At 40.8% G+C, this 8,622-nt stretch overlaps 1 protein-coding gene across 3 annotated transcripts in view; it reads right to left on the reverse strand.

Annotated features, from left to right (window-relative positions):
- Positions 1 to 8,622, reverse strand: part of GLIS3 (GLIS family zinc finger 3) — a 547,841-nt gene that overhangs the window by 164,433 nt on the left and 374,786 nt on the right. The gene's annotated exons all lie outside the window — the stretch shown is intronic.

Raw genomic sequence — 8,622 nt, forward strand, 5'->3', positions numbered from 1 at the left:
ATTTCAGAGGCCAGTGAGTGACACATATGTTTTCTTCACCAAAGGCTGACTGGCACCTGGCACAGTCCCTGACTCAGGACAGGCACTCAGTAGGGCTGACCAGAGAACAAAGAACAAATTGACACCTATCACAGAGTCACTAAAGAAAGGAACCCCAGCCAACTCGGAGTTTGCAATGTTCTAGCTCTGGAGGTCAAGTAGGGATCTCCTGGCCCACTGGCCATTCCCTAAGTCTGAGCTTTCGACTACACAGAAGAGTAAAGTAGCTTGATGAAGTGACCAAAGCTGTTCCTAAAGTCAAAATTAGTTTTCAAATGCCATATCTATGTTTGATATTTAAAAATATGTTCAATTTCATACAAATTAGATTTCATACAAGTCCAAGAACTGAGCACACCCCCATTCCTTCAACAACAACAACGAAAGTTCATCCCTTACAGTGTGCATGCCCCAAAATGTGAAAAAAGGAAAGATCTAACTCACGAAGGGGTTCTTCAAAGTATGCGATGTTCAAGTGAAACCGTTTCATTTGGCAGGGAACCACACGGAGGTCTCTGATGGAGAACATGAAGGCTTTGGAACTTGACAAGAGTCTCCACGGTATCTCTACCCCGAGTGGCTCTCACGTACAAGTAGCTCCCAGCAGACCAGTGGAGGCGCCTGCTCCCACGACCACTTGTACGGACAGGGTGTTAACGGGGAGAAGTGGTACATCGGACATCGTGTGACAGGAAGTGATGTTGGCTCTTAGAACTTGGAAGGCATTTTACTGAGATGCCTTGGAGGTCAGTGTACCAACTGGGAGGTCAGTAGCCATCATGACAATGGGCGTCCCTTTTACTTTTACTTTTTCCTTCCCCACAAAGCTTCTTAAAAGAAGACACAAAAGAGTTTCAGTGGAAGGGACCAGGCTCAAATCTGTAGCAAGATTAAGAAATGCAAAGGATAGAAGTAAAACAAAGCGAATCATGTAATTAGACAACCTGGACATTAACAACTGAAGTTATGATTCCATCTGAAGGTTCAATATGCTGGGAACGCTTAGGAAAATTACACAAGTCCTGGGGTCTGATCACTCCACTTGGTATATATCTTCATCTGTCATACTCCACATGGTGGCGAACGCAATTACCAATACTTTCATTTTTGTTTTAATTTAATTACATTTTTGTATTTTAACTGAGGCTTAACTTGGGAGTTGACAGTATTTTATTATTATACAGTTTGTCAACTTTAAGTGGGGTGCATTTTTTAAAATTATTTTTGAGAGAGAGAGACAGAGCGTGAATGCGGGAGGAGCAGAGAGAGAGGGAGACACAGAATCCAAGGCAGGCTCCAGGCTCTGAGCTGTCAGCACAGAGCTTGATGTGGGGCTCGAACTCACGGACCACGAAATCATGACTTGAGCCGAAGTCGGCCGCTTAACCGACCGAGCCACCCAGGCGCCCCTAAGCGGGTTGAATTTTTAATTGAAATTTTATTGTAAATTAAGGCCAATTACTTTTAGAGGAACTGAGGCCAGATTTTATAGCACAAAGTCAGTGAGACAACAGGACTCCCCACTGAAAACCTTGCCTCAGGCCAGCTTTGCTGTTCACACCACAGCCCCAACTAAGTGATGTTAGAATGAGGACATTCAGAGGACAAGAGCAGTGGCATTCGCTTTATTCTTACAGGGTACCTAGGCTGATGCTTAGTGTTAAGAAAAACAAACAAACAAACAAACAAACAAACATGTTTTCCAGAAGTAGTTTTGGAAGGGAAAAGTGACTTTTCTTTTCAGCTATTCAATATATCAAAGCATGGAACCAAAGAAGAGGGATTAGTGAAAATGAGTTGTCCATATATCTTAATGCTAGATGCTTAATGCCGGTTGCTTCTTTGAGAAAGGGGGCAACAAAGAAATGCTTTTCCTTGTTAAAGGTTCTGCTGAAAAGTGTTCAAAGCAAACTGCACTCACTGCTTTATGCACGGATAAACAACGGAAATCAGTGTCGGCTCTTAAAACTTGGAAGGCATTTTACTGAGATGCCTTGGAGGTCAGTGTACCAACTGGGACGTCAGTAGCCATCATTACAATGGGTGTCCCTTTGACTTTTTCGTTCCCCACAAAGCCTCTTGAAAGAAGATGCAAAAGAGCTCCAGCGGATGGACAGAGGTTCTGAACCCAAACCCTTCTCGCCATAAAGGAAGGCATGTTCGTTTATGGGATAGAGTTGGTAAGATTTTCAACCCAGAAGCTCAAAATATTTCTCCCATTACCAAGGAGTAAATGGTATTTAAAGCTGGGTGATGGGCATGTGTATTATAATTCTTCTTTTTCCTTTTGATAATTTTTTTGTGAACTTCTATAATAAAAGTAGGAAAAAAAAAGTTAACAGTGGATTTTCTGTCTTCGTCAAAGTATTCCTGGCCTCTAAGTATTATTCTAGTTTTAATTTGGCCAGTGTTAAACCAAAAGACCAGGCTGTGTGATGTCCAATAATCTCTACTTTGACCAATCCTGATCAGGTCAAACACTTTTATCCCCTAGGAGGTGCCTTACAAAATTGTCTCTAGTTTAATTGGATGTGTGTGCAGATTTTCCACTTGGGAATAAAATGCTCAGCAAATCCTCGCAAAGTGTTTTCCCTGTGTGTCATAGAGCCAACCGGCTAAGGCTCTCGGTAAGGCCGGCTGCCAGTGGAAACCGTAGCTTTCCTGGCTTCACACGTGAGCCAGATGTTGGGGATTTTCTGAGCTGCAGAATCGTGGGGAAGGAGGTTTGTGCATGTCCTGTGTTCTCATTCCAGCTCTCAAACTTTCAGGATTTATGGCCACTCAGCAGTGTCACGAACTGGCCCGAAAATATCCCCAGAGGAAAGCCCACTGACAATGCACCTGACTCTGCCATGGCCCCGTCCCATCTGCCAGATCAGGATCTCTTTGTACTGCTTCTTCCCCCAACTGCTCTGCAGAAATGCAGCAAGGCAGGTGCAATCTTTAATTTTTTGAAACCCGCAATTCAAAGCAATTCTGCTACAACTTAAAAAAAAACAGTTTATTTCCTTCTAGCATTGTATGAAATTAATACTTGCCTATTCTAGACAATTTACAAATACATGAAATAAGAATGCATATGTGTTATTATAGGGATATGTAAAAATATCCCAGAATCTCACTATCCATGGAGAACCAACTTTGTTCTCGTTGATTTTCAAGGACAACTAAGGAATTCCTGGGATCACAATGAATGTCTACACTTGCCATCATCAGAATGGATGTTTGCAGAGGGATGCGAACATACATTTAAACACTTTTGTAAGCATTTTCCTTATTATTACATATCCTTAAATAACTTTGATGGCTGCATAATTTTATCAAATGGTTACACCATAATTCATTTTCCTAGTCCGAGACCACTGGACATTTAGGTTTTTTTTTGTGTCTGTTATAAATAATTTGCTTGGAGACAAATGTATTTTGACAATGGAGAATCCAATTGAAAATGAACAGTTTTCTGAACAATCACATCCACTCTATTTCAACCAGCCTTCTTAATGTTTATTTATTTTTGAGAGACAGTCAGAGAGAGAGAGAGAGAAAGAGAAAGAGAGACAGACAGACACACCATGAGTGGGGTAAGGGCAGAGAGAGAGGGAGACACAGAATCTGAAGGAGGCTCAAGGCTCCGAGCTGTCAGCACAGAGCCCGATGTGGGGCTCGAACTCATGAACCGCGAGATCATGACCTGAGCCGAAGTCGGACACTTAACCGACTGAGCCACCCAGGTGCCCCTCAACCAGCCTTCTTAGGAGCCGCCCTTCTCAAGCTCTAGTACACATGAGAGTCAGCTGGAAGGTGTGGTAAAACACCAATCTCTGGGCCTCGAGGTGGATCTGAGAATCTCCTTTCTGACAAATCCTGTGGTGTGGACCTCGCCTTGAGAAGCACCGCTCCGGAGAAGCCCCCTGCTGCATTTAGGAAATGGACAGAAAGGGGCTTCTCACTGTGGGCTCATCTCTTTTTGACCCTCCCAGCGAGAAATGAAAAGCTGCTTCGGTTGACATCCCCCAGCGCGGTCCACGGCCTGGCATGTGCTCAGGTGCTCTCCTTATGTTGAAAAATGTTTGGCAAATAAGTAATGCTGGCAGGAACCGTTCTGACACCTACACCTCAATTTGGGATTCATTTTCCTCGCTCAAGATTTGGCAAGTGTATCCCTTCCTTAAGGTTAGGCTGTGAAAATACACTCTGACTCACAGACCTAGTTTAAAATACCACAAAAAGTCATCAACGATTTCCACAACTAATGAGTCTTAAATACCTTCATTTTGAGTTGTTTTACGTGTGCTGCCTATGGGACGAGATCTAAGTATTTAGACCGGGGTTGTGCATAATTGTGTGAATAAATCACGAGAACAAAAACTGTCTCCCTGTATCCAGCCTCTGCCCGATGTCCACTGATGATCAATCCTGCCATTTATGTTGTCTTCCTAAAAATCATTCCTTATCTACTGTTTATTTCTGTTCCCAGCAATATGGCAAATGAGATGTTCAGAGAACTTACCTATGATGCGGCCCATCTAAAAATGCCGGTTAAAAATTTTTAAAGAGTTTTTTTTTTTTAATGCATGGCTGCCTTGGCAACAGAATAAGGGAATTCTTTAAAAGCCAGAAACACATACACATACACAAACGAAAAACCCCAGCAATCAAGGGTAAGCAAGAACTGGGGATATTCTGCTAATCCCAGGTACCCTAGAGCTTGGCTTCTAAAGGGCCAGGTGGGAAAAACGACAAAGCACGGATCCAGATTTCCATTCGAGTTCAGAGAGAGACTCATGTATAAAGCAGGGGCTTCTGAATGGCAACACGGTCAGCAAATGAGTTGGGAAAACAATACGTGTAAATAAGCCTGACCTACAGAGTGAGACACTGGACACAGAGGTCTTACCTCTTGAGAAAGAGAGAAAAAAAAAAGGCTGCCTTACAAAATTCCTAACCCCAAAACCTGGATTTGGATCCAGAATTTACAGTATTTGAATGATCCCAAACACCCCAAAGCCGATCATTTTAACTGACTGATAGAGTCTCAGAGATTTTAGAAGCGACAAACATTCCCCGGAAGAATGCATTTTCGACCCAGGCCTGAAAGAATCCCCAAAGGTGAAGTTTTTAAAGAGTGTCAGCGCACAGTCAAAATTTACCACCAAGTGATAGTCAGTGGACACTACGCATGACAGAGCGAGACCTGAGAAGCCTGCCAGCTATAGAAGTATTGAAATGTCACATCTAGTAGGGTTTAAATATTTGAAGAAATAGAAGAGAAACAAAGAAAAAAAGGAAACAAGACATTTTAAAAATTGAGTAAGCAGTTCTGAAAAATGAAAACTACTTCTGAAAATTAAACATGCAATCACCAAAAATAAAAATACAATTTATGAGGGGCGCCTGGGTGGCTCAGTCGGTTGAGCATCCGATTTCGGCTCAGGTCATGATCTCGTGGTTCGTGAGTTCGAGCCCCACGTCGGGCTCTGTGCTGACAGCTCGGAGCTTGGAGCCTGCTTCAGGTTCTGTGTATGCCTCTCTCTCTGCCCCTCCCTCACTTGCACTCGGTCTCTATCTCTCTCAAAAATAAATAAACATTAAAAAATTTTAAAATATATATATGTAATTTATGAGTTAAAGAGCAGAGGAGATGTGGCTGCAGAAAGACTTAGTAACTTGGAAAATGGATGTATATAAATTAGATGGAATAGACAGAGAGACAAGGTGATAAAAAAATTAGAAGAGTTTAAAGGATATAGAATGTAAACTGAAAACACATAATAAATAGACGTCTAATCAGAGTTGCAGGAGATGATAGCACAGTGATGGAGGGAAGTCAGTATTTTGAAAAAGAACTTTCCTGAACCGAAGCAGACAAAATGCCATGTTGTAGGAACCACAATGATGTCTAAGCGGGACAAGTAAAAACAAATTCATCGCTAGTCACACAACACCCTAGGCAGCAAAACACCAAAGACAAGGAAGAGAACTTAAAAGCAGCTGAAAGGAGAGACAGATTCCTTACAAAGGAATAGCAGTGAGACCCAACAGCAATACTGGAAGCTAGGCAGAGAATGGGATCTCCAAAACGCTGCTGTGAGACACAACTATCTACCTGAAATTACACACGAGGTGTAAATATCTTTCATGAACAAGGAGGAAACAGAAATGTTACCAGAAAGACAAAAAAACTGAGAGGTTCTCCCTGAAGGAACATCTAAATCATGTACTTCAGGGAAAAAGGAAAATGATCTCAGATTAAGTTCTGGGGTTTTTTTAAGTTTATTTAGTTATTTTTGTGAGAGAGGGGCAGAGAGAGAAAGGGAGAGAGGGAATCCCAAGCAGCCTCGTGCTGTCAGCACACAGCCTGACGCAGGGCTTGAACTCACAAACCGTGAGATCGTGACCCGAGCTGAAGTCGGATGCGTAACCAACTGAGCCACCCAGGTGCCTCACAGATTAAGTTCTGATAACAAGAAAGACTGGGGACCAAAGAAAACGGGGAAATTGCGGGTAAATACACATATGGACTATTAGTATAGCACTGAGATTTAACTTAGGGATTAAGAAATTTAAAAACATCAATCAACTCTGGAGGATGGCATATAATCCTGATGGGGAGTGAATGAAGTTCATAAAAGTGCTGTTTGGAAAAAAGGTACAGATATTGATTGGCTTTACTTTAAGTTGAGGTAAACACGCATGTTATGATGTCAAAATCTGTGGGAAAGAGCTACAGCGGTTCTTCAAGGAATATTCATAACCCTCCATGCTTATGTTAACAAATAAGAAATTATTATTATTTAAAAAAAATTCTTAAACATTTATTCGTTTTTTGATAGAGACAGAACGTAAGTGGGGGAGGGGCAGAGAGAGAGGGAGACACAGAATCAGAAGCAGGCGCCAGGCTCCCAGCTGTCAGCACAGAGCCTGACACGGGGCTCGAACTCACAAACCGTGAGATCATGACCTGAGCCGAAGTCAGATGCCTAACCGACTGAGCCACCCAGGCACCCCAACAAATAAGACATTATTAAGAGTTGGGGGAAAAAACCTGCAGAATTAGCCCAAATTAGAAGGAAAAAAATAATATGGGTAAGAAAAAAATTTAATACAATAGAAAACAAAACCACAAAATAGAGGATAAATGAATCAAAAATTATTTTTTTTCAGATAAATAATTAAATAGACAAGTCTCTGGCAAGATTAATGGGGAGGTGGAGAAAGATGACATAAATTAATGATAACAGGAATGAAAAGGGGACATATTTACAGATGCAGCAGAGATTAAAAAGGTGATGATGCTTTATGTCAATACATCTGTAAATTGAGATGAAAAAGGCAAGTGTCAAGAGTAACATAAATTACCAAAACAGAGTTAAGAATAAACAGAAATCCTAAATGATACGACAGCCATTAAATAATTCAATCAGAAATCTAAAATTTTCCCACTTGGTCTAGATGGCTTCGCAGTTGAGTTCTATTTACATTCAAGAACCAGAAAAGTTCCAGTTTCCATAAAATCTATCAGAGAACGGAAATGAGATTAAGACTAGCACAGGAAATTAAAGTTTTAGGTGATCCACATTAACATCAATGCCAAAATCTTGAAATACTGACTGGCAAACTAACTCATTCAATACATAAAAAGTACAGCACGTCATGACCAAGCTCAACATGTTTTTTTCTAGGAATTTAAGGTTCATTGACCATGTCACTGAGCAATTAAGGAGAAAATCATATGACTATCTCTACAGGAAAGAAAGAAAAAACATTCAGGGTAAAAACTCTTAGCAAACTAAGCAGATAAAAGAATTTGGTAACCCATTAAAAACATATAACCAGTAGTATTCTCAACTGTGAAATATTTTCAAACATGACCTTAATGGAAACAGGAATAAGAAGAAGGCATGTACTATCAGCATTTCTATTCTGCATCACACGGAAGGTTCTCACCTATACAATCAAACGAGGAAAAGAAGTGAAACGTATCAGGACTAGAAAAGAAGACAAAATAATCGTCACGTGTAGATTATACAATCTTGCCCCCTAAAGAATCTACAAATTACTGGAATTAGTAAGTTTAGAGAAACTTTGTTTATTCTCTTTTTATATATACACAATAATCCATGGTTGTCACTGTTTCTCTGGGTGCTTAAATTCACCCAAATACCTGTGGAAATTCCTATAGGCCTGTGCCTGTATTCTGTTAACACGATCCCCATGACCGTTTGAGCAGTTCCTTGCTTTCTGGCTCCAAAAAGACAATCCAGGTTCACTTTGGTCTTTCTCTGCTCCTGATGTGGAATCAGCCACTTCTGTAAGGAGTCCTGTCTCATTTTAGTGAAGAATGACGCTAGAAATTAAGACTGTTTGCTGAGTGTGCTTATTGCTAAAGGGTTATCACTTTCCAGGTCCTTTCAATGCACAGAGCTAGGAAATATATGAAATCATGAGTTCCTCTGATAGAACCAATTCAAAATTTAGTACCACAGAGTTTTTTTTCTTATCTTCTTTTATTGCATAATTATATCTCTTTCCTCTTACAGTAAAAATATTGTGGTTTGTAATTATATATAACAGATATGTATT

This window comes from Prionailurus viverrinus, chromosome D4 (assembly GCF_022837055.1).
Source record: "Prionailurus viverrinus isolate Anna chromosome D4, UM_Priviv_1.0, whole genome shotgun sequence".
Lineage (NCBI taxonomy): Eukaryota > Metazoa > Chordata > Mammalia > Carnivora > Felidae > Prionailurus > Prionailurus viverrinus.